General features: G+C 50.3%; 1 protein-coding gene across 1 annotated transcript in view; it reads left to right on the top strand.

Moving 5' to 3' along the window:
• The window catches only part of LOC137429688 (protein-glutamine gamma-glutamyltransferase 2), a 239,826-nt gene that overhangs the window by 20,759 nt on the left and 193,522 nt on the right, over positions 1–25,545 (top strand).

Genomic DNA, 25,545 nt, shown 5'->3' with positions numbered 1-25,545 from the left:
GATTCCGAATATGCCTTTGGTTTTTCTCTGCGATGAGTAGTTCTCGAGTTATAAGAGGACAAACAAACATACTTTACTGCTTTATATATATAGATATATATATACAGTATATATATATATATATATATATATTGTTACAGACGCGGTTTTAGATGTTATGATGGGCCGAGCGGATGGTCCAACCGCGACCGAACAGTTACTCCCCGATTAGCCTGATTCCACCCGACGTTGACCAGATCGCCCCACAGATATTCAATGGGGAAACCTCTAAAGCGACCGAAAGAGAAGGAAAGGAGAAGAAGACAGAGTACGGAGGAAGAACAGATTTATTATACACACACAAGCAAAAAGAAAGAGCGACCAAAATTATTTACAGCAATGGATGGAAGAAGCAGTCACACAGTGCATCGTTAGCTTAAACTATTCAATTTACTTAACCCCAGGACAACGATTAGGACAGACGACGTTCACACTTACACGGGGGATATTGCAGGCAGGTATGGCTTGAGGTGGATTGCTGGAGAGGGAGGCAGGGTCGGAGGCAGCAGCTCTCAATTCCTCGCGTTTTTGGCGGGAAAACCCTCCGTCGCGTATCCGCTGCCGATGCTCTAGACGTCACACGCTGGCTCGGTCACACCTGCTCCTCTCCTTCTGGTGGAGCCGTCTCCCTCCTTTCAGCGCGTCTCTCCTTAGCTGGTTTCCTCTCCGAGTACCTCTCCTCTTTGGCTTGGAGCGTCTCGCATCTCACCGCTCACCGCTCCTTTCGTATCTCACCTCTTCGCTCATCTCTCATCTCCCAGGTCATCTGGTGAAGCAGTCCCTTACAGTCGCTTTTATCACTCGGGGCGGAATCAAGCCGCCGGCTGCGAGGGCACGCCTACCGGGTCGCTAACCGCGGTGCTGGTTGGCTGTTAGGGCTTGGCTCACTCCTCCCCTCTATGACGAGGTGGAGACACGCCTTTCTTCTCCGAGATTAGCACATGGGCAATGGCGGCTTGCGGGATTGAACACCACTCGCACCGCTTTTGAAAGGAACTTTGGAGAGCGGAGATGATTGGGGAAATTGAAAGGGCCTACGCTTATTTCGTTTGATACAATGCAGAGTCAATCTAGTGGGAAACACATATTTAGCCTACATGGAATAAGGAAATACACTATTTAAAAAGATATATCGTGGCCTGTGTGTAAGTTTCATGGAATTAACTAGGAGGACGGCTGCGACCATTATTTACATTACGAGGGTGTTACACATAACAAAACCATACTTTTCACATTCGTTACACTTCCTCCAAAATTGTTACACTTCTCAAAAACCGTTACACTTCTCAAATTCGTTACACTTCTCAAAACCGTTACACTGCACCCTCCTTTCTTCAGGCCCGTCTCGGGCCTACAAAACTTTAACTTAGTGTGACACGTAGGTGTAATTCCCTCTACAATTAACCTGACCCTGAGTGTGACAATCTTAAAACACCAATAAATATGTCCCCCTGCTGCATTGCACCCTGTCTAACAGATTTGCGCCCACAGGATAACCGAATTACGGAATTGTTTTCAAACTATACATTTACGGTGGGGAGCATTATTTACAATGACGTTATTTCTTATTTACAACGCAACCCAGGACCTGTGTTTTTTTTTCTTTTTAGGGAACAAGAAAAAGAAATTCCTGTTGGGAGGGAGGAGACAGCACGCATTGCATCGATGCACCAGTACCAATACCACCAAAGCACCCAAAAGCACCACATGCACCACAAAGCACCAAAAGCACCACTCGGTGCGCAGTCACCATGGTTCATAATAAACACAACAAAACAACTGGTGGTGGTCTTCTCTTTCTCTGCTGGGCCGATGTTCTTCCCGACGTCTTCTGGCTTCATGCGGCCTACTTGGAAATATAAAAAGCACAACTTGTGTTCGTTTTTATTTAGGGCCTCAGGGGCCAACTAAGGGTGGTCCACCTGTTTCGCATAGGTGCCACCTTACCGAGGTCCGCAAGCAAGATTCCCTGGCCACTATAGCCGGTCTCCAACAGAGGTGCCCTGCCCCAGAACCTGGGGTCCATCAAGTGGTACTTGGCCGCAGAACAGCGGTCCATAAAGTGGTACATCAACGCAATGCATGCTGGTTCTGGGAATCTCGTGCGCACAATGGCCACCTCACGCACGCTCCCCTCGGCACCCAATGGCGCACAGGTCCTCAAGTGGGAGACAAAAGGGGGGAAGACAATTGAGCGAGGGGTAAGGTCGCAAGGGTACACGTCAATAAGGCAATGCAAGGCGAAATGCGTACGGAGGGCGAAGTGAGAAAGCTCGTCCCTACCGTACGTCACCCCCCTGTCACCTACACTACCCTTGCCCTTACCCCATATTTACAAAATCTACCCATTTACAAATTCGTCACTACTGTCACGTCTTCCCCTTATTTCCCATACCAAATTCGTCTCCACAATCCCTCGACTTCCAAATTTGCCATCACCAAATTCATCATCAATCCTCATAAGGAGGAAGAGATGGAATTACGCACAATGTCACACCCACGTCATGATGCGTCTCACAATCCAAACATTTGCATCATAAAAATAATCAAAACATGGCATGGTGTGGAGTACCTGTCACCTCAGGTGAGTGGATGCAGATGGTGCGAGGAGATCCTTCATCCTAACTATCCTCTAAATGATTTTAACACACTTTACACTACCCGGGGTCTTTCCCTGCCAATCCATTGGCCAACTTACACTATGGGTTCTAAAAACCAATTCCCATTGACCAACTGTGGTGCTTCTCAATTTGGGGTCTCACTCCCCCGATTCATCTCCCGGTGCCCTCGCACAATTTCTGGGCTGCGACGTGTAGCTCTCCCAGCAGGTCTACCCACCTGCACACCTCCACCACTGCAGTTGCCACCCGAGCTTACCTAGCTCCTCACCCTAACCTAACTAACTGGGGAAGGCCCTCTCCTGGCTCTGTCACCCCTTGGTGCCCTCTGGCACTGGGCTACCCGGGTCCGTCCTCCAGATCCTCGGGCCCCATCCACAACTACCGGCTCCCAGAGCCCACCTGCGGCCTCACCTGGCCGACATCCTCACAGTGGTGGAGTGCCCAAACCAACTACACACACTAACAGGCTACACGCCCAGCCATTTCCACAACACTAATGCACCCATCCAAAGACCATTCTTTCACCCGCACCACAGATGCCAATATCCAACCACAATTTACCTGTACCCTCTACCTAACACTTACACTACCCGCCCCGGGTATCCGTGATAGGGGTCCACTCTTCCCCCATTCACACCTTCGCACCATCCACTCCACTCCACAAATTCCACCATACTCACTCCACGACCATCCATTCCAATACTCCATTAATTCCACACTACCATTCTCCATACCTGCTGTTGCACACCTGTGCCCTCACACCTGGTGCCACCTGCACCCTCCTTTCTTCCTGGACCATTTGGTCATCACAATACACAATCACCACTACTATCACTCAAACACTGCTCCACACACCTGTTCAGTTGCACACCTGTGCAATCACACCTGTTCAATCACACCTGTTCAATCCTCACACACACGGCATCATCTCAGCTAACTACTCCCCTCTGAAACTTGCGCTTCCCAGTCGTCCCTTACACTCAGCGCTCCCACGTCATTATCAACCATACTAATCTACCTGCGTCCCCACTACAGGTATCAGTCACTCACTAATCTTAACGTCACCTAATGTCAATCTTCTAGGGCCCTACACACCATATCCTAACCCACCCGGGCTAGTTTTCACTGCCATCAACCCCATAGGCTAGTGCTCCTTTGCCCCCCACTGTGAGGGATGGTGGATTTGCCATCCCCACCACATCGGGGGTCTCTCCCTATAAATTTTTTTCGTCCAAATTCAATAAACCAAAAATTTGCCAATCACTCTACCATCATCAAATTTTGCTTTTTTTTTCTTCTAATTTCGGGGCCAAAACACTATCCTCATCACCCGTCTACTTATTACATCCTCTCGGTGCGCCAATTCACGTCTACAGCCCGGCTTCGTACAGCCGAGCAATGAATACGGGTTGTATTGTGCCAGCGGCTGGATACGTCCCGCATTCGGGGCAGGGACGGGGGCTTACCCGGGCCGAGATCCCACGCACCACCTCGGCGCGGAGCCATCCAATGTCCCGATCTCGACCTGCCGGCACGTCTCAATAGAAAGTGGTCGCCATGACGACCCTTCCTCTCGGCCTGCCCGCTCCGCCTAGTGGAGCCCGGACGCGGCCGTTCCAAGCGAGGCACAGCGTGGATCGCGTACGGCGGTTCTTTCGAAATCGCCATGGTTCGGATCCCCGCTGGTCCTCGCGGCACGCGAAGCTGCCCGACGCGCACCGAGGGCCCGATTCGGCTATAAGTCGTTCTAACCTCTAACCCGGTTACCGTCGATGCTTCACCTGGATGCTTACATGCATACGCTACCCCTTTCTTGCTCATACCTCCAGCTGTTTCCATGCTCCTCGTCGTACCTTCTCTAACACACCCAGGTACACTCATTCCACTCACAGCCTTGGTCACACACCTGACCACCGAACACTTTGGCACACATTCGTTGTTCGCACACCTCACCAACACACCTCTTCGCGCCCCTTCCTTGGTCACCTCCTCTGTGACAATCACAGGTGTGCCCTCACTCGCACACCCAACCACGTGCCTCACGACCAACTCAAGTGTGCATTCCCACACACGCTCTACCATTCCAGGTGTGCATCCTTCCATTCCAGGTGTACATCCTCGCTCACCTGTCACAACCAACTCACGCTCCGTGCCACTCTCACTACTCTCACCACCACTCTTGACAACGCACTCACCCTTACTCCCGACAGCGCACTCTTTCCTCATGCACCTGTCCGTTACACACCTTTCTCGCGCACACTCTTGCGCACACTCTCCCGTTACACCCTCTGTAACACTCACCACAGGCGTACACTTTCTCGTTACATCCTCTGTAACACTCACCACAGGTGTACACTCTCTCGTTACTTCCTCCGTAACACTCACCACACCGCGCTTCCATGTACCCCCTCGCACACGCGCTTCGACCAACTCACTCTTGACGGCACACTCTCCGTTACATCCTCTGTAACACTCCTCACTACGCGCTTCCTTGTGCTCCCTCGCACACGCGCTACGACCGACTCACTCTCGACAGCACACTCACTCCTTGGCGTGCACTTTTTCCTCACACACCCCATGGTCGGACATTCTCGCACACCTCTCTCTTCGCACACCAGACCTGTCGCATACTTCACCAACGGCCTCTCACGAACACCCGGATCCAAACCAATCCCCAAGCCGACTGAAGCTTTCCTCACATCATATACATTGCCACTCACCTCTGTACCTCGTCGTCGCACCTCCTCTGCCACCTGCAAACTTTTTATTTGGTTAGTGAGCATCACATCATGAGTTGAGCACCGACCTTGCACATATTCCATCACCTCCTCCTGGATTTCTCTTTTAGTTTCTGTCCGTCCCTTCTTAATTTCACTCACCTCTTCTTCCACTTCCTCTAATTTTCGCTTCACCTCTTTTATTCCCCGGTGCGTCTCCTCAAGTTCGTCCTCTAAGGCTACCGTGACCGTCTCTATGTGCATCCTCACCTCTCGGTCCTTCGTCTCCATTATCTCTGTCACCTCGTCCACCCTCATTGTCAGTTCCTCACGTACCATCTGACATTGCCTCTGTGTCGCTATTAATTCGTTTTTAATTTCTTTTTGTGTCGCCTTTAACCCTCCTAGTACCGCAGTGTTCTTTTGAACCTGCTCCACTAGTTCTTTTTGTCCCTCCGTCAGCTGTTCCACCTCCTCCGTCAGATCTTCTATTCCCCCCTGTAACCTAGCCGTATTATTTCTCACCTCTTTCTCCATACGCTTCTCACCTCGCTTTACCTCCTCGCGTAGCCCCGAAACCTCCTCACTCACACCTCGTCGTATCTCCTCCTTCATCTCCTCCATCTCCTTTGTAGATGCCACCCTCATCTGTCCCAATTCATCCCTCTGAGCATCCAATTTGGTTTCTACCCCGATTTTTACCTCCTCTATCTGCTCTCCCATTTGTTTAATTTCTCGGGTGGATTGCTCCCCTATCTCCCGCAATTTGCCTTCCATCCTGTTTTCTAACCCCTCTAACCCCTTTTTCATCCCTTCCATTTGATTCTCTTGAGCGGCCATTCTGTTTTCTACCCCCGTTAACCCATTCTTTACCTCTTTTATCCCATTGTCTAACCCCTCCCCGGTACCCCTCGCTTCGTCCCTCATTACCCCCATTTGGTTTCCCATTACCCCCATTTGGCCCTCCAATCGCTCACCCTGAGCATCCATCCGGTTCCCCATTACCCCCATTTGGCCCTCCAATCGCTCACCCTGAGCATCCATCCGGTTCCCCATTACCCCCATTTGCCCCATAAGGGCCCCCATCATTCTGCTTTCCATTTGTTCCATACTGTCGTTTTTTTCCTGCATTTCCACCATGAATTGGGCCATGAAGGCTTGTATTTGGGCCGCGCTCATTGGTTCCGCGACCGTGGCCCCCTCAACCACGTGCGCGAGAGCGACATTTTGTGCGTCTGAAACCTCCGCAACCACATTGCTATTTTTCTCCTCCTCCCTTTCCTCCACATACATTTCCCCGAGGCCCTGGGTCGATTCCACCCTGTCTATCTCTCCCACCGACATCCGATCGCCTTGATTGTCCATGGCGCGATCTCAAAATTCGGGTTTTGCTTTAAAACAAAACAAATTTCGTCAGCTCGTAATTTTGACCAAAAATTTTTTTCTACACGTTTTAAAAATTTGGTTCGGGCCTCGAATCTCACTCCCAGACACCAATTGTTACTGCCAATAGTACAATTGGTGTCCAAAATTTGGGCTAAATAAATTTAGTCCCAGGTTCGAATCCCACTCCTGACACCAATTGTTACAGACGCGGTTTTAGATGTTATGATGGGCCGAGCGGATGGTCCAACCGCGACCGAACAGTTACTCCCCGATTAGCCCGATTCCACCCGACGTTGACCAGATCGCCCCACAGATATTCAATCGGGAAACCTCTAAAGCGACCGAAAGAGAAGGAAAAGAGAAGAAGACAGAGTACGGAGGAAGAACAGATTTATTATACACACACAAGCAAAACGAAAGAGCGACCAAAATTATTTACAGCAATGGATGGAAGAAGCAGTCACACAGTGCATCGTTAGCTTAAACTATTCAATTTACTTAACCCCAGGACAACGATTAGGACAGACGACGTTCACACTTACACGGGGGATATTGCAGGCAGGTATGGCTTGAGGTGGATTGCTGGAGAGGGAGGCAGGGTCGGAGGCAGCAGCTCTCAATTCCTCGCGTTTTTGGCGGGAAACCCCTCCGTCGCGTATCCGCTGCCGATGCTCTAGACGTCACACGCTGGCTCGGTCACACCTGCTCCTCTCCTTCTGGTGGAGCCGTCTCCCTCCTTTCAGCGCGTCTCTCCTTAGCTGGTTTCCTCTCCGAGTACCTCTCCTCTTTGGCTTGGAGCGTCTCGCATCTCACCGCTCACCGCTCCTTTCGTATCTCACCTCTTCGCTCATCTCTCATCTCCCAGGTCATCTGGTGAAGCAGTCCCTTACAGTCGCTTTTATCACTCGGGGCGGAATCAAGCCGCCGGCTGCGAGGGCACGCCTACCGGGTCGCTAACCGCGGTGCTGGTTGGCTGTTAGGGCTTGGCTCACTCCTCCCCTCTATGACGAGGTGGAGACACGCCTTTCTTCTCCGAGATTAGCACATGGGCAATGGCAGCTTGCGGGATTGAACACCACTCGCACCGCTTTTGAAAGGAACTTTGGAGAGCGGAGATGATTGGGGAAATTGAAAGGGCCTACGCTTATTTCGTTTGATACAATGCAGAGTCAATCTAGTGGGAAACACATATTTAGCCTACATGGAATAAGGAAATACACTATTTAAAAAGATATATCGTGGCCTGTGTGTAAGTTTCATGGAATTAACGAGGAGGACGGCTGCGACCATTATTTACATTACGAGGGTGTTACACATAACAAAACCATACTTTTCACATTCGTTACACTTCCTCCAAAATTGTTACACTTCTCAAAAACCGTTACACTTCTCAAATTCGTTACACTTCTCAAAACCGTTACAATATATATATATATATATACAGTATATATATATATATATATATATATATATATATATATATATATATATATATATATATATATATATATATATATATATATATATATATGAATTTAGGCCAAAAAATAAATACTTTCTTTTGAAAAAAAAAACAAAGTTCGTTTTTTTGGATTAAAAAAAAATCGCTCTATAGTGCCTCAGCCTTTTTGATTAATGACGGTTATATACAAGTACACATTCTAATAAATAAATGCAAAACAATTACCAGACATTTGAACACAAGTAATAAAACAATTCCGGAAGCGGTCGAAGTTAGTGGTAGGGCTTCTTCTTCTTCCTGACAACATCATACTTATTTCCGGCCGTCATACCCGGCCGATCATACTCGGCCGCTCCGGGGATCGACGCTCGCCTCCGAGTCGTAGGCATGCCCCGTCTTTCCTCGAGCGGCCGAAGTTGCTTGCTTCTTTATTTTTGGACGATGCGATATACGCAGAAACGACGACGTACAGGCAGGCATTTGCAAATCCATGCAAATGTGCACATACACACGTCGATCGGTTCTTTACAAGGATATGCATCAACAACAACTTGCTACTCCCTGCACCACAGATGTCAATTTCCAAACAATTTACCGACTCCCTCTACCTAACTTTTAACTACCCTCCCCGGGTATTCGTGAAGGGTCCATCCTCCCCCATCCACTCCTTCGCACCATGCACTCCACACCACTCAATCCACACTACTCAGTCCACACACCATTTATTCCCACACACCAAGTATTCTCTCCATTATCCACTTGCACCGCATGCAAGTCAATCACTCAACACCATTACACATGTCCTCAATACACCACTCATACACTTTCTCCGGTCTTCCCAGACCATTGCCTCATTTCACCAAGTTCAACGATAATCAGATTCCCACACACACAACCATTCTCGACCAATGCCTCATTTCACCAAGTTCATTCCAAAGATCCTCATTCAATTCCTCATTTGCGCCTAAAGCTCATCCTCATACTCACACACATGATACAACAAGATACACCAAGAGCGGCTTCAGCTTGAAGTCGCCGGTGCAATTACCCCCAAGCATTAGCGTTAGCCGCTCCTTCGCGACTTTGTAGCCTGGCATGGTCTTCTCCTCCTTCGAGATAAAGGAGATGATGATGTAGGAGTGACGTAAAGTCGCACATTATGACGTTCGCTGAACTGAAATTTACTCTAGAAGAGTGGCGTAAAATCGGATTTGACGTCGGTCGAAATGGCGTAAAACGGGGTATGACTGTATATATATATATATATATATATATATATATATATATATATATATATATATATATATATATATATATATATATATATATATATATATATATATATATACGTATATATATATTGTTGCGGATATGGGATTTGGCCTCCATATCCGCTTGTAAATATTCCCCTATTTCCCCAATACTCCCCAACTATCCCCAATCCCCCATTCCCTAGTCCCATTGTCTGTAAACAACACTCTGTAGAACCGACCTTCCCCTTTTTCCCCCATTAACTGTCGTGCCCAGGTCCACCGCATCTCACGTAGACAACTTTCGGACATCTTGCTAGTTATTCTTAGTCTATGTCAGTTAAGGACTCGTTTCCATTAATTCTGACTCTTCGTTGCACCAGAATGTGATTGTATGGCACCAGTAGTGAGTTTAGGACCTCCCCATACCTCCTCCCATCTTCCCCATGAAACAACAACAACAACAACAACAACTACAACAACAGCGCACGGGGAGTGTGCGTCCTCACTCCGGCTCGGTTAGCCGCCATAGCCCATGTGCGCCGACGGGGTTACCACGCAGGGGCTCGCCGTCAGCTCTTTGTCAAGGGCGGAGCCCGGTAACCCCCCGCACCCAATAGGAAGCAACGGGCCGATTCCATCTGGGGCGGAGCTAACGAGCCGAGGGCGTGTCACTCCCCGCCGGATATACGCAGCGACTTACCGGATGTGACGTCAGATGCGCCCCCAGCTTGGAAAGAGAAAGAACGTCACCTCCTAGCGCTGAGAGAGACCTCCCGCATCTCTGGACCGGACCGGGTCGATTCTGCCCCTGCGCCAAGGTGCACCTTGAGCCTCGACTACCTGCCCTTCCTTGCCATCAATCCCCGTGTGAGTCAGTTTTGTCCTGTTTATCTGTGGTCTGTCGGGGTTACTATAAGACCGTATTTAAGTGCCTACCTTTCTATGCTGTCTCTCTTGTCCTTGTAATCTAACTTTCCGTAATATTATAACCTCCTCCGGAGGTCTTGAGAACTGTACCCCTGGTGTCGTGTCATTTAATCCAGCCGTTGTGTCCTTTCCTTAATTGATTTAGCATAGCGCGACTCGGCCAACGTTCGAGTATAATCGGGTAAACTGTGCAGACGCGGTCATACCAAACCGCTCGGTAAACCAACATCCACAACCGCGTCTGTAACATTTGGTGTCGAGGAGTTGGATTCGGACCTGGGACTAAATTCAGTTAGGCCCAAATTTTGGAACACCAATTGTACCATTAGGGTAGCATTTTGGTGTCGGGAAGTGGAATTCGATCCGGAGCGCGTTTCCCGCGCTCGAAATTATAACGGCGAAATTTAATTGTGTTTTACAAAAAAAAATAAAAACCCGAATTTTGAAAGTCGCGCTATGGCAGACCAAGACGGCTGGGTTCCGGTGGGGGAGAGTGAGGCAGGGTCGATCCAGGACCAAAATGAGGGACATGAGGAGAGCGAAGCAGAGGGGGTAGCAGACGCACAAAATGGCGCCTCGCACATGGCCACGGCGACCGCGCCCGCGACCGTGGTAGCGCCGCTGGTGGATTCGAACCTTTTCCTCCTGCAAATGAGGGCCCTTATGGAACAAATGGGGAACCGGATGGATGCTCGGAGTGAGCGATTGGAGGGCCAAATGGGGGTAATGGGGAATCGGATGGATGCTCAGAGTGAGCAAATGAGGGCTGATAGTGAGCGATTAGAGGGCCAAATGGGGGTAATGAGGGACGAAGCGAGGGGTACCGGTGAGGGATTAGACAAGAAATTAGAGGGGTTAGACAATGGGATAGAAGGGGTGAAACATGGGTTAATGGGGGTGGAAAATAGAATGGCTGCCCAGGAGAATCAGATAGAGGGAGTGAAAAATGGGTTAGAGGGGTTAGAAAACAGGATGGAAGGCAAATTGAGGGACATGAGGGACCAAGCGGAAAGGGAAGTTAAACAAATGGGGCAGCAGATAGAGGGGGTCAGAATGGGGGTAGAAACCAAACTGGATGCTCACAGGGAGGAAATGGAGCAGATGAGGGTGGCATCTGGGCAGGAGATGCAAGTGATGGGAGAGGAGATCAGAAGAGGGGTGAGTGAGGAGGTCGGAGGAGTGCGCGAGGAGGTGAGGCACTGTAAGGAGCACATGGAGAAGGAGGTGAGAAAGGGGACTGTAAAGTTACAAGGGGGCATAGAAGACCTGACGCAGGAGGTGGAGCAGCTGACGGTGGGACAGACGGAGTTAGTGGAGCAGGTACAAAGGAACACTGCGGTAATAGGAGGGTTAAAAGCGACACAAAATGACCTAAAAAATGACTTGGTAGCGACGAAGAGGGAATGTCAGATGGTACGTGAGGGACTGACAACGAGGTTGGACGAGGTGATAGAGGTAATGGAGACGAAGGACCGACAGGTGAGGACGCACATGGAAACGGTCAAGGTAGCCTTGGAGGACGAGCTTGAGGAGACGTACCGGGAAATAAAAGAGGTGAAGCAGAAATTAGAAGAAGTGGAAGAAGGGGTGAGCGAAATTAAGAAGCGACGGAGAGAGGATAAGAAAGAGATAAAAGAGGAGATAAAAGAATTGGTCCAAAGTCTGTGTTTGGATCGTGATGATGTGCTCATTAACCGGATGAGGGATTCGCAGGTGATGGAGGAGAAGCGAAGAGGAAGAGGACCCGGTGTAAGTGGTGACCAATATGGTCGTGCGTATGATGCGCCAGGTGATTTAAGAAGCTTGGGGGTCGAGATGGACCCGGGTGTTCGTGAGAGGCCGCTGGTGAAGTGTGCGACAGGTCTGGTGTGCGAAAAAAGAGGTGTGCGAGAAAGTCCGACTCTGGGGTGTGTGAGGAAAAAGTGCGTGCCAAGGAGTGAGGGTGCTGGCGAGAGTGAGTCGGTCGTAGCGCGTGTGCGAGGGAGCACATGGAAGCGCGGTGTGGTAAGTGTTACAGAGGGTGTGACGGGAGAGTGTGCGCAGGAGTGTGCGCGAGAAAGGTGTGTGACGGACAGGTGCATGGGGAAAGAGTGTGCTGTCAAGAATGGAGGTGAGAGTAGTGAGAGTGACAAGGAGCGTGAGTTGGTTGTGACAGGTGAGAAAGGAAGCACACCTGGAATGGTAGAGCGTGAGTGGGAAGGCACGCTGGAATTGGTAGTGAGGCACGTGGTTGGGTGTGCGAGTGAGAGCACACCTGTGATTGTCACAGAGGAGGTGACAGAGGAGGGGGCGCGAAGAGGTGTGTTGGTGAGGTGTGCGACCAACGAATGTGTGCCAAAGTGTTCGGTGGTCAGGTGTGTGACCAAGGCTGTGAGTGGAATGAGTGTACCTGGGTGTGTAAGGAAAGGTACGAGGAGCATGGGCACGGCTGGATGTGTGAGCAAGGAACGGGCTGCGGGGTGTAAGCGTCCAGGTGAAGCATCGACGGTAACCGGTTTAGAGGTTAGGTCGACTTTTAGCCGAATCGGGCCCTCGGTGCGTGCCGGGCCTCGCTTTGAACGGCCGCGTCCGTGCTCCACTAGGCGGAGCTGGCAGCCCAATAGAAAGGGTCGTCATGGCGACCACTTTTTGGTGAGACGAGCCGGCAGGTCGAGAGCTGGACATTGGATGGCTCCGTGCCGAGATGGTGCGTGGGATCTCGGCACGGGTAAGCCCCCGTCCCTGCACCGAATGCCGGACGCATCCAGCCGCTGGCACGGAACAACCCGCATTCATTGCTCGGCTTTACGAAGCCGGGCTTTGGACAGGAATTGGCGCACCGAGAGGCAGTAGTGAGTAGACTGTGTGATGAGGTTAGTGTTTTGGCCCCAAAATTAGTGAACAACAAAATTTGATGATTGGCAAGGGATTGGCAGTAATGATTGGCAAATTTTTAATTTGTTGAAATTTGATGTGCCAAATTGGTAGTGAGCGATGGGCCCAGTGGGTAAGGGTGGCATCCCTGCCACCCTTCCCATAAGGTGGGGGCAAAGGAGCAATAGCTTATGGGGTGTATGGCAGTGAAAACTAGCCCGGGTGGGTTAGGATATTGGTAGGGATCTAGCGAAGATGACATTAGGTGACGTTAAGTTTAGTTAGTGACTGATACCTGTAGTGGGGACGCAGGTAGATTAGTATGGATGATAATGACGAGGGAGCGCAATAGTTTAAAGGGACGACTGGGAAGCGCAAGTTTCAGAAGGGAGTAGTTAGCTGAGATGATGCCGTGTGTGTGAGAATTGAACAGGTGTGATTGCACAGGTGTGCAACTGGACAGGTGTGTGGAACAGTGTGTGAGTAATGAGTGTTGTGGATCAGCGCGAATGTGCTTGGGGAGAGAAGGGTGCAGGTGGCACCAGGTGTGAGAGCACAGGTGTGCAGGTACAGGTGTGTGGAGAGAGTTGGAGTAAGTGGTACGGAGTGGTGTGCATGGTGCGAAGGTGTGGATGGGGGAAGAGTGGACCCCTTTCACGAGTACCCGAGGTGGGTAGTGTAAGTGTTAGGTAGAGGGAATAGGTAAATTGTGGTTGGATATTGGCATTTGTGGTGCGGTTGCAGAATGGTGTTGTGGATGGGTGCATTAGTGTTGTGGAAATGGCTGGGCGTGTAGCCTGTTAGTGTGTGTAGTTGGTTGGGCACTCCACCACTGTGAGGATGTCGGCCAGGTGAGGCCGCAGGTGGGCTCTGGGAGCCGGTAGTTGTGAGTGGATGCCTGAGGATCCCGGGTGTGGATCGGGCAGCCCAGTGCCAGAGAGGGCACCGAGTGGGGAGAGCGCCAGAGGGCCTTCCCCAGGTAGTTAGGTTAGGGTAAGGAGCAGGTAAGCTCGGAGGCAACTGCAGTGGTGGAGGTGTGCAGGTGGGTAGACCCGCTGGGAGAGGTACACGCCACAGCCCAGAAATTGTGCGAGGGCACCGGGAGATGAATCGGGGGAGTGAGACCCCAAATTGAAAAGCACCACAGTTTGGTCAATGGGAATTGGTTTTTAGAACCCATAGTGTAAGTTGGCCAATGGATTGGCAGGGAAAGACCCCGGGTAATGTAAAGTTGTTAAAGTCATTTAGGAAATAGTTAGGATTGATGAACCTGTCGCACCATACGCAGCCACTTACCTGTGGTGATGATGACTCCACACCTGTGTTTTCTTTGTTTGTGTTGCAGAAAGGAGAATTGCTGTTGGATTGGTGAGACGCATCACGACGTGGATGAGACATTGGGGTGATTCCATCTCTCCCTCCTTAGGAGGGACTGATGATGAATTGGTAATGGCAAATTTTGATGTTCAGTTGGAGATGGCAAATTTTGATGAGAGTTGAAAATGGCAAATTTGATTGGTTAGGAGGGAGAGAAGACGAATTTGGTTTATGGGAGGAACGGGGAAGACAGTAGGGACGTTTGTTGATTTGTAAAATAGATGTTTATGGGTAGTGTTGTGTTTTGTGGATACAGTAAGGGGTAAGGGAGGGGCCATGTAGGTTACCTGGTGGGGGGGGGGGGGCGTACGGTAGGAACGTACCTGTCTCACCTGGTTCCCATGTGCCCCCAGTGTGCATCATCTTGTATTGCGTGCACTTTTGCGCCCTTACCACCTTACTCACTTGTCTTCTTCTTTTGTCTCCCACCTCCGAGGATCTGGCTTTGGGGCAGAGAGAGAGAGGAGAGAGAGGTGCTGGCTCCGCAGTTGTGGGCCTGCACTTTCGCTGCTTGCTGCCTGGATCGATACACCATATGGACCGCAATGTTTGTGGCCGCCCACCATGGACCGCAGTCTTTTGCGGGCAAGCACCACCCGTTGATGGACCTATGGGTCAACGTGGCACCTATGCCATACAGGTGAACCACTTTTAGTTGGCCCCCTGACGGCCACAATACAGAAATGGACGCGGTTGGCGCCTTTCTTTAATTTTGAAAGAAGCAAGAAGGCTAAGTGCACCACATGAAGGCAAGACCAGCGGCAGAACATCGGCCGGCTGCGACACCACACCATGATTATTAAACATTTTATTGGTGCACCAGATGGTGTTGACTGTGTGATGGGGTGGTGATTTTGGTGCTTGGAAGGGGTGCTCTGCACATTATTAAAGGCCGTAAGGCCACAGAGCACTCGTGGGTTGGTGTATCGATGCTGGCATGCGTGCTCTCTCGATGCATAACATCTGCATGTGTTCCTCCAAAAACAGGTCCTGGATCGTAGTGTAAATATCAGCGTAGTCTTGTGTAAATAATGCTCCCTACCGGCTGTATGTTTAGTTTGCGAATTCTTTCCGCGATTCGGTTATCCTGTGGGTGTGTTTCTGTGAGGAGAAGGGTGCAACGTCGCAGGGGGACATATTTACTCATTTGTGAACATCTGTAAAACTGTCGCACTCAGGGTAGAGTTAATAGTAGAGGGAACTACATCTGAGTGCCACACTAAAGTAGGTAAAAATTTATCGGGTCGGGACGCCCCGAGGGTAGAGAAGGATGCAATGTTGCGGATATGGGATTTGGCCTCCATATCCGCTTGTAAATATTCCCCTATTTCCCCAATACTCCCCAACTATCCCCAATCCCCCATTCCCTAGTCCCATTGTCTGTAAACAACACTCTGTAGAACCGACCTCCCCTTTTTCCCCCATTAACTGTCATGCCCAGGTCCACTGCATCTCACGTAGACAACTTCCGGACATCTTGCTAGTTATTCTTAGTCTATGTCAGTTAAGGACTCGTTTCCATTAATTCTGACTCTTCGTTGCACCAGAATGTGATTGTATGGTACCAGTAGTGAGTTTAGGACCTCCCCATACCTCCTCCCATCTTCCCCATGAAACAACAACAACAACAACAACTACAACAACAGCGCGCGGGGAGTGTGCGTCCTCACTCCGGCTCGGTTAGCCGCCATAGCCCATGTGCGCCGACGGGGTTACCACGCAGGGGCTCGCCGTCAGCTCTTTGTCAAGGGCGGAGCCCGGTAACCCCCCGCACCCAATAGGAAGCAACGGGCCGATTCCATCTGGGGCGGAGCTAACGAGCCGAGGGCGTGTCACTCCCCGCCGGATATACGCAGCGACTTACCGGATGTGACGTCAGATGCGCCCCCAGCTTGGAAAGAGAAAGAACGTCACCTCCTAGCGCTGAGAGAGACCTCCCGCATCTCTGGACCGGACCGGGTCGATTCTGCCCCTGCGCCAAGGTGCACCTTGAGCCTCGACTACCTGCCCTTCCTTGCCATCAATCCCCGTGTGAGTCAGTTTTGTCCTGTTTATCTGTGGTCTGTCGGGGTTACTATAAGACCGTATTTAAGTGCCTACCTTTCTATGCTGTCTCTCTTGTCCTTGTAATCTAACTTTCCGTAATATTATAACCTCCTCCGGAGGTCTTGAGAACTGTACCCCTGGTGTCGTGTCATTTAATCCAGCCGTTGTGTCCATTCCTTAATTGATTTAGCATAGCGCGACTCGGCCAACGTTCGAGTATAATCGGGTAAACTGTGCAGACGCGGTCATACCAAACCGCTCGGTAAACCAACATCCACAACCGCGTCTGTAACAATATATATATATATATATATATATATATATATATATATATATATATATATATATATATACACATATATATATATATATATATATATATATATATATATATATTGTTGTGGTTTTGGAATAAAGGATAATCACCCTCGTAGGTAGATGCACCACAACATGAAGCCTCGCGATAGTTCAGTCATTTCTTCGTGAATGCAAGCGTAGTCCTTTCCTGTGTTAGTTTTGCGTTGAGCAGGCCCGTGAGTAGGGCAGTCTTTTGGCGCTAGCATGCCACATGGCAGGCCTGAACAAGTCTGGCGAGGCCGAAAGGAGGCGCTGCAGGAGGGAGTGGCCGGTAAGCACGAGCCGCCAATCAGAGCTCGAGGGGAGTGGCTAACCACGGCAACCAGAGGTGGGGTTTGGAACATTCGAGTAGGGCCGGGGTGGAGCCATAAAACCCTGCTCCGAGCCCCCCACCTCAGATGAGTTGAGAGTTGCGCCTCAGTTGAGTTCTCATTCGGAGTCAGAGTCGGAGTTGTAGTTCGGGTCGAGGCATTGATTGAAGTCAGAGAGAGAGAACGCGCAAGGGAACGAGTAAATTGCATTGCCTGTTATCTGGTTGTACACGAACTTTCCCCGTGCCCCGTGCCCTGCGCTCTGCACTGTATTCATCGCGCGCTCGAGAAGACGACCCGTGCCAGGCCACAGACGCGCAATCTCCTCCTGCCTGCCTTCTGCATACGTTCCGTGACCACCAGAGAGCCACGCCGGGCGAGCTGCCTCGGAGCGACCGATGGCAAAGCGCGTTTGGCGCGCGAACTTCTTCTCTTCTTATCCCCGTGTGCGTGAGTGGGCCCTGTGTCTGGAGATAAGTTAACATTGATTAAGTGCCTGCTCTGTGTCTCTGCGAATCATTGTAAATAATAATAAATTGTGTTATTCCTCTTATTTGACCGTTCCCGTCCCTTCCATTGATTGGCCTCGCATGGTACGACTAGAACCGCACGAATCGGGTTCCGTAAAAGTAACGGCATGAGTCACGTGATACGCATACCGCTCGGGCGTACTCGATTAAGCGTGGCTTGTGCGAGGTTCGGTCCCCGCTTTCGTGGCAGTGTGGGTTAAAGGTACGTGCGACGTTGACCCGATACCCTTTTTCACGCTTGCTCAGGAAGTGGCGATTCGGCCTCGTGGACACGAAGACCCAAGGAAAAAATGGGGTTTAATCCCCTCTTTATAACGGGAACGGGCTTCGGGAGATCCGCAACAATATATATATATGTATATATATATATATTGTTGTGGATATGAGAATGTTTTTTATTTTGTTGTTGTGGTAAAATGTTGTTGTAAAAGGTTGTTGTAAAATATCACCCCTCCTCCCTCCGTTTGTGGTTGTATAAAGGTCAAAGGGCGTTTCCGTAGTTAGTCCATAAAACATACATGCAGGACACGATATATCTTTTTTGACAGTTATATCCTTATTATGTGTATTAGCGTAAGGCTGTGTCTTCCATTAAATGAAATACTCCATTGCACCAGAGAAAGAGAATAGATCCCCTTTCCTTCCCATCCCCAAAAATCTCCATTCCATATTACATCCCCTCTCGTCACCGCTGAGCCCTCGATTGCCCATATTACCTCCCCTCCAATAACCGCCATTGACCACGAGGCTCGAGTCGGGGAAGAAAGGCATGTCTCCACCTCGTCATAGAGGGGAGGAGTGAGCCAGCCCCACTCGACCAACCATGAGCCAGGGGTTTGGCTAGAGAGGGCGGAGGAAGAGCGATCGGGGAGGTTGGCAAAGGTTGAGGGGCGGGGGCCTATATAACCCAAGGCAAGGGCGTGTCCAAGAGGAGATGCGTTTTTACAGAGTCGAGCTTGGAAGCAGAAACGGAGATGCACTTTTGAGCCGAGACAAGGAGGGTCACAAAGAGCTGAGTTGGTCGTCAGTGGTTGCGTTCAGTGGTTGCGTTCAGTGATTGCGTTGAGGGGTTGCGTTGGAGACGGAGTGGTTGGACCAAACAAAAGAAGAGAGGAGAGAACCCGTCACGCCAGACCCCCCACCAGCGCGTCGGCTCTGACCGTGATCCGACCCGTGATCCCACGCACACGACAGGATCGGAGGCATCAGCGGCCGTCGAGGTCCCGCCCGACGTCCCGTGCAGGATCAAGCTCCAGCCAGCTCCGTGCCGTCCCCCCCCCTCCAGCCACGCACCGCCTTCCAGCCAATCCACTCTGCAATTCCCCGTGTGAGTCGTCTTTGTTTGTTCTGTCCTGGGGTTAATTAAGTCTGTATAACGATAAGCTAGTACTTCCCTGTGTCACCTGCGTCTTATGTGCTTGTAAATAAACGTCACTGCTTTCTTTTTGCTTGTGTGTAAATAGTAAATAAATGTAGTAGTATTTCAAACCTTTCTTGGCCTTCGTTTTCCTCTTTACATTGCGTCGTTTTTGTCTTTTCCCTCATTGAGCAGCTAGGGTGCGATACGGCCAAAGTTCTGGGTGAATCGGGTGAGTCAGGGATCCTGTAACGGTCGCGGAAATACCAAACCGCTCGGTAACTAACATCTTAATCCGCGATCTGTAACAATTGGTGTCTGGGAGTGGGATTCGGGGCCCGAACCAAATTTTTAAAACATCTAGAAAAAAAATTTTGGTCAAAATTACGAGCTGCCGAAATTTTGTTTTATAAAGTAAAACCCGAATTTTGAAATCGCGCCATGGCTGTTCAAGGCGACGGGATGCCGGTGGGAGAGATAGAGGGGTTAGAAGTAACCCAGGACCTCGGGGAAATGTATGTGGAGAAAATGGTGGAGGAGAGTAAAGAAGGTGTGGTTGAGGGTGTATCAGGTGCACAAAATGGCAGCCTCCCGTACGTGACGGCGATAGCCGGACCCGCAGTGCCAATGGACTGGGGTGTTTGGATGATGCATTTCAGTGCCGCTCTGAGGGGTGACAGTAAGGGATTTGATGCAATGATGGCTACCCAGGGGCTAGACGCGGAAAAAGCGAGGCACGAAGCAAGGTACAACCCGGTTGGATTTCAGGAGCAAATAAACGCCACGGTAAAAAGAATACAGGAAGACATTGACCGCAGGTTGGGCGAGCAGGTCCCACGGGTGCACGGGGAGGTAACGCGTGTCGAAAAGCGCTGGTTGAGCGAAGCGGAGGAAAGCACGGGTACAATGACGGGGGTAGAAATCGCGACACGGGGCTTGGAAAAGCCGGCGACCGATGAAGTAGAGGGAATTTTATTAAAGCCAACGGTCGCCGAGGTTAATAAAGAAAAAGCAGTAGCGGGAATTAAAATTGAAGAGATGACGGAGGTAACCCGGGAATTGCAGGGAGAAATGGATTATGTACAAAGTCCCTGCTCACATCACGATGCTGTGCTTAACCCGAATGGAAGTTTGCAGGTTCGCGTGGAGAAAAGGATCCCCCAGGTGAGTCGTGCTGTTGTGTATTGTGCGGGGAGATTTTGTAAGAGGATGTTTGGCTACAAAAGAATTGTCGCGCGATTGGGATCGATATGGCACCCGGGCGTTGGTGAAGGGTCCCGTGTGAGTGGAAATGGCACGCGTGGGAGGAAAAAGTGTGCGTCGGCGAGTGGGTGTGTTATAAAGTGTGGGAGTGAAACCGAGTGCGAGCGAGAATGCACGTCGGTGTGTACGGGGTGTGACACAGGGAGTGAGAGCAATACGGAGTGCACGCCCATGGTGAGTGTTACGGAGGACGTAACGGAGGAGAGGTGTGGACCGAAGTGTGCGCGAGAGGTGTGGTGTGTAACAGAGAGAGCGTTGGTGGAAGGTACGGACGGCGTTGGAACGCCGGGTTTTGTGAGGGTGAAAGGGGTAGCGTATGCTTGTAAGCATGCAAGTAAAGCATCGACGGTAACCAGGTTAGTGGTTAGAGCGACGGATAGCCGATGCGAGCACTCGGTGCGAGGAGCCCTTTGTTGGATGCAGGGCCCGGCGCGGATCGAAGCTGCGTCGCTTCTCTTCGAAGCGTCGTTGCCGATTCGGGCTTGGCCCCGCCCCGCACGGTCGAGTCCGGGCCTTGTCGGGCGAGGCGACCGGTCCGGTTCGAGGGCGAGTGGGAGGAAGCGGAACGGTGCCCCCTCGTGGGGACGGGGTTCCGACCGGGGGAGATTGAGCCATCGGGCCCGGGACCGCAAGGTGCCGCGCCGAGATGGTGCGTGGAATCTCGGTCCAACCAAACCACCTCCCTTGAACCGAAAGCCGGACGGATTCAACCTGCAGGCGACCAAACCACCCGAATTCATTGCTCGGCTTTGCGAAACCGAGTTTAATGATGTCATGGCGCACCGAGAGGATGTAATAAGTAGACGGATGATGATGGTAGTGATTTGATACGAAATTTATAATAGTGGGTAGAATTGGCAGTAAATGGAAAATTTTTGAATTGGTTGGAATTTGGACGAGCAAAATTGATAGAGAGACCCCCGATGTGGTGGGATGGCAAATCCACCATCCCTCACAGGTGGGGGCAAATGCGCAATAGTTTATGGGGTGGCTATGACAACCGAGCCAGGGAGGGCTTGGATAATGATAGGGATCTAGCGAAGATGACATTAGGTGACGGTAAGGTTAGATAGTGACTGATACCTGTAGTGGGGACGCAGGTAGATTAGTGTGGATTATAATGACGTGGGAGCGCAATAGTTTAAAGGGACGACTGGGAAGCGCAAGTTTCAGAGGGGAGTAGTTAGCTGAGATGATGCCGTGTGTGTGAGGATTGAACAGGTGAGAATGGAACAGGTGTGATTGCACAGGTGTGCAACTGAACAGGTGTGTGGAGCAGTGTATGAGGGAGTAGTGGTGATTGCGTGTTGTGTTGACCAAATGGTCCAGGAAGAGGAGGAGGGTGCAGGTGGCACCAGGTAGGATTGCACAGGTGTGCAACGACAGGTGAATGAAAGACAGGTGTATGGAATAAATGGTCTGGAGGATTGGAATGGATGGTCGTGGAGTGAGAATGGTGGAAATTGTGGAGTGGAGTGGATGGTGCGAAGGTGTGAATGGGGGAAGAGTGGACCCCCATCACGGATACCCGGGGCGGGTAGTGTAAGTGTTAGGTAGAGGGTACAGGTAAATTGTGGTTGGATATTGGCATCTGTGGTGCGGGTGACAGAATGGTATTTGGATGGGTGCATTAGTGTTGTGGAAATGGCTGGGCGTGTAGCCTGTTAGTGTGTGTAGTTGGTTTGGGCACTCCACCACTGTGAGGATGTCGGCCAGGTGAGGCCGCAGGTGGGCTCTGGGAGCCGTTAGTGTCAGTGGGGCCCGAGGATCCGGAGGACGGACCCGGGTAGCCCAGTGCCAGAGAGGGCACCGAGTGGGGAGAGCGCCAGAGGGCCTTCCCCAGGTAGTTAGGTTAGGGCAGGGAGCAGGTAAGCTCGGAGGCAACTGCAGTGGTGGGGGTGTGCAGGTGGGTAGACCTGCTAGGAGAGTTACACGTCGCGGCCCAGAAATTGTGCGAGGGCACCGGGAGATGAATCGGGGGAGTGAGACCCCAAATTGAAAAGCACCACAGTTTGGTCAATGGGAATTGGTTTTTAGAACCCATAGTGTAGTTGGCCAATGGATTGGCAGGGAGAGACCCCAGGTAGTGTAAAGTGTGTTAAAATCATTTAGAGGATAGTTAGGATGAAGGATCTCCTCGCACCATCTGCATCCACTCACCTGAGGTGACAGGTACTCCGCACCATGCCATGTTTTGTTATTTTTACTGTGCAAATGTTTGGATGGTGAGACGCATCATGACGTGGGTGTGACATTGTGCTTTGATGTTCCATCTCTGCCTCCTTATGAGGACTGATGATGAATTTGGTGATGGCAAATTTTGCAGTAGAGGGATTGTGGAGACGAATTTGGTATAGGGGAAATATGGGGAAGACGTGACAGTAGTGACGAATTTGTAAATGTGTAGATTTTTGTACATATGGGGTAAGGGCAAGGGTAGTGTAGGTGACAGGGGGGTGACGTACGGTAGGGACGAGCTTTCTCACTTCGCCCTCCGTACGCATTTCGCCTTGCATTGCCTTATTGATATGTACCCTTGTGACCTTACCCCTCGCTCAATTGTCTTTCCCCTTTTTGTCTCCCACATGACCTGTGCGCCGTTGGGCGCCGAGGGGAGCGTGCGTGGGTCGGCCATTGTGCGCCCGAAATTCCCAGAACCAGCTGTCTGCATCGATGCACCACATTATGGACCACATGTCTGTGGCCGAGCACCACCTATGGACCCCATGGGTTGGGGCATGGCCCCTCTGCTGGAACCGGCCATGAGGGCCCGAAATCTTGCTGGCGGACCTTGGCCACAGGGCACTGGTGCCCCACAGGTGAACCACACATAGTCGGCCCTGTGGGCCATAAATAAAGCAAAAAAAAAAAAGGACACATTGGGCACACTTTATTGAAAATAGGCCGCCAGTAAGCAAAGCAAAATGAAAATGACAACATCTGGAAGACAAATAATAATCACCAGCAGAGGGAGCCGAAGAGCAAGAGACCACCTGCAGGGTTAGGGGTTGTTGATTTTATTTTATTGTTGAACATTGATGAACAATGGTGACTGCACCGATTGGTGCTTGGGCTTCTATTGGTGCGTTTTTGGGTGCGTTCATGGTGCGTCGATGCAGAGCAGACTGTCTCCCCCCCAGAAAGAACAATTACAGGTCCTGGGTTAGTTTTGTAAATAAAAGTAGCGTCAATGGTAAATAATGCTTCCCACCATCAGTGTATAGTTTGAAGACCATTCCGCAATTCGGTTAACTGTGGGCGTAAGTCTGTTAGGCAGGGTGCAATGGAGCAGCGGGACACTTATTTATGTTTTAAAACTGTCGCACTCAGGGTCAGGTTAAAAGTAGAGGGAACTACACCTACGTGCCACACTAAGGTAAAAGTAATAGGCCCGGGACGTGCCTAAGGGGAGGAGGGTGCAGTGTTGTGGATATGAGAATGTTTTTTATTTTGTTGTTGTGGTAAAATGTTGTTGTAAAAGGTTGTTGTAAAATATCACCCCTCCTCCCTCCGTTTGTGGTTGTATAAAGGTCAAAGGGCGTTTCTGTAGTTAGTCCATAAAACATACATGCAGGACACGATATATCTTTTTTGACAGTTATATCCTTATTATGTGTATTAGCATAAGGCTGTGTCTTCCATTAAATGAAATACTCCATTGCACCAGAGAAAGAGAATAGATCCCCTTTCCTTCCCATCCCCAAAAATCTCCATTCCATATTACATCCCCTCTCGTCACCGCTGAGCCCTCGATTGCCCATATTACCTCCCCTCCAATAACCGCCATTGACCACGAGGCTCGAGTCGGGGAAGAAAGGCGTGTCTCCACCTCGTCATAGAGGGGAGGAGTGAGCCAGCCCCACTCGACCAACCATGAGCCAGGGGTTTGGCTAGAGAGGGCAGAGGAAGAGCGATCGGGGAGGTTGGCAAAGGTTGAGGGGCGGGGGCCTATATAACCCAAGGCAAGGGCGTGTCCAAGAGGAGATGCGTTTTTACAGAGTCGAGCTTGGAAGCAGAAACGGAGATGCACTTTTGAGCCGAGACAAGGAGGGTCACAAAGAGCTGAGTTGGTCGTCAGTGGTTGCGTTCAGTGGTTGCGTTCAGTGATTGCGTTGAGGGGTTGCGTTGGAGACGGAGTGGTTGGACCAAACAAAAGAAGAGAGGAGAGAACCCGTCACGCCAGACCCCCCACCAGCGCGTCGGCTCTGACCGTGATCCGACCCGTGATCCGACCCGTGATCCCACGCACACGACAGGATCGGAGGCATCAGCGGCCGTCGAGGTCCCGCCCGACGTCCCGTGCAGGATCAAGCTCCAGCCAGCTCCGTGCCGTCCCCCCCCTCCAGCCACGCACCGCCTTCCAGCCAATCCACTCTGCAATTCCCCGTGTGAGTCGTCTTTGTTTGTTCTGTCCTGGGGTTAATTAAGTCTGTATAACGATAAGCTAGTACTTCCCTGTGTCACCTGCGTCTTATGTGCTTGTAAATAAACGTCACTGCTTTCTTTTTGCTTGTGTGTAAATAGTAAATAAATGTAGTAGTATTTCAAACCTTTCTTGGCCTTCGTTTTCCTCTTTACATTGCGTCGTTTTTGTCTTTTCCCTCATTGAGCAGCTAGGGTGCGATACGGCCAAAGTTCTGGGTGAATCGGGTGAGTCAGGGATCCTGTAACGGTCGCGGAAATACCAAACCGCTCGGTAACTAACATCTTAATCCGCGATCGGTAACAATATATATATATATATATATATATATATATAAATATATATATATATATATATATATATATATATACATACAGTCATACCCTGTTTTACGCCATTTCGACCTACGTCAAATCCGACTTTACACCACTCTTCTAGAGTAAATTTCAGTTCAGCGAACATCATTATGTGCGACTTTACGTCACTCCTATGGACGTGAAAAAAAAAAATTTCCCTTAAAAATATATTTAAAATAAATAAAATAGTACATAAATTAACAATAAAATAAGCTAAAAAAACAATTTAAAATACAATAAAAAGCGCATTAAAAAATATAAAAATGT

This window comes from Myxine glutinosa, chromosome 6 (genome assembly GCF_964187855.1).
Source record: "Myxine glutinosa chromosome 6, kmMyxGlut1.1, whole genome shotgun sequence".
Taxonomy (NCBI): domain Eukaryota; kingdom Metazoa; phylum Chordata; class Myxini; order Myxiniformes; family Myxinidae; genus Myxine; species Myxine glutinosa.
This window is presented reverse-complemented; position numbering and strand designations above follow the sequence as displayed.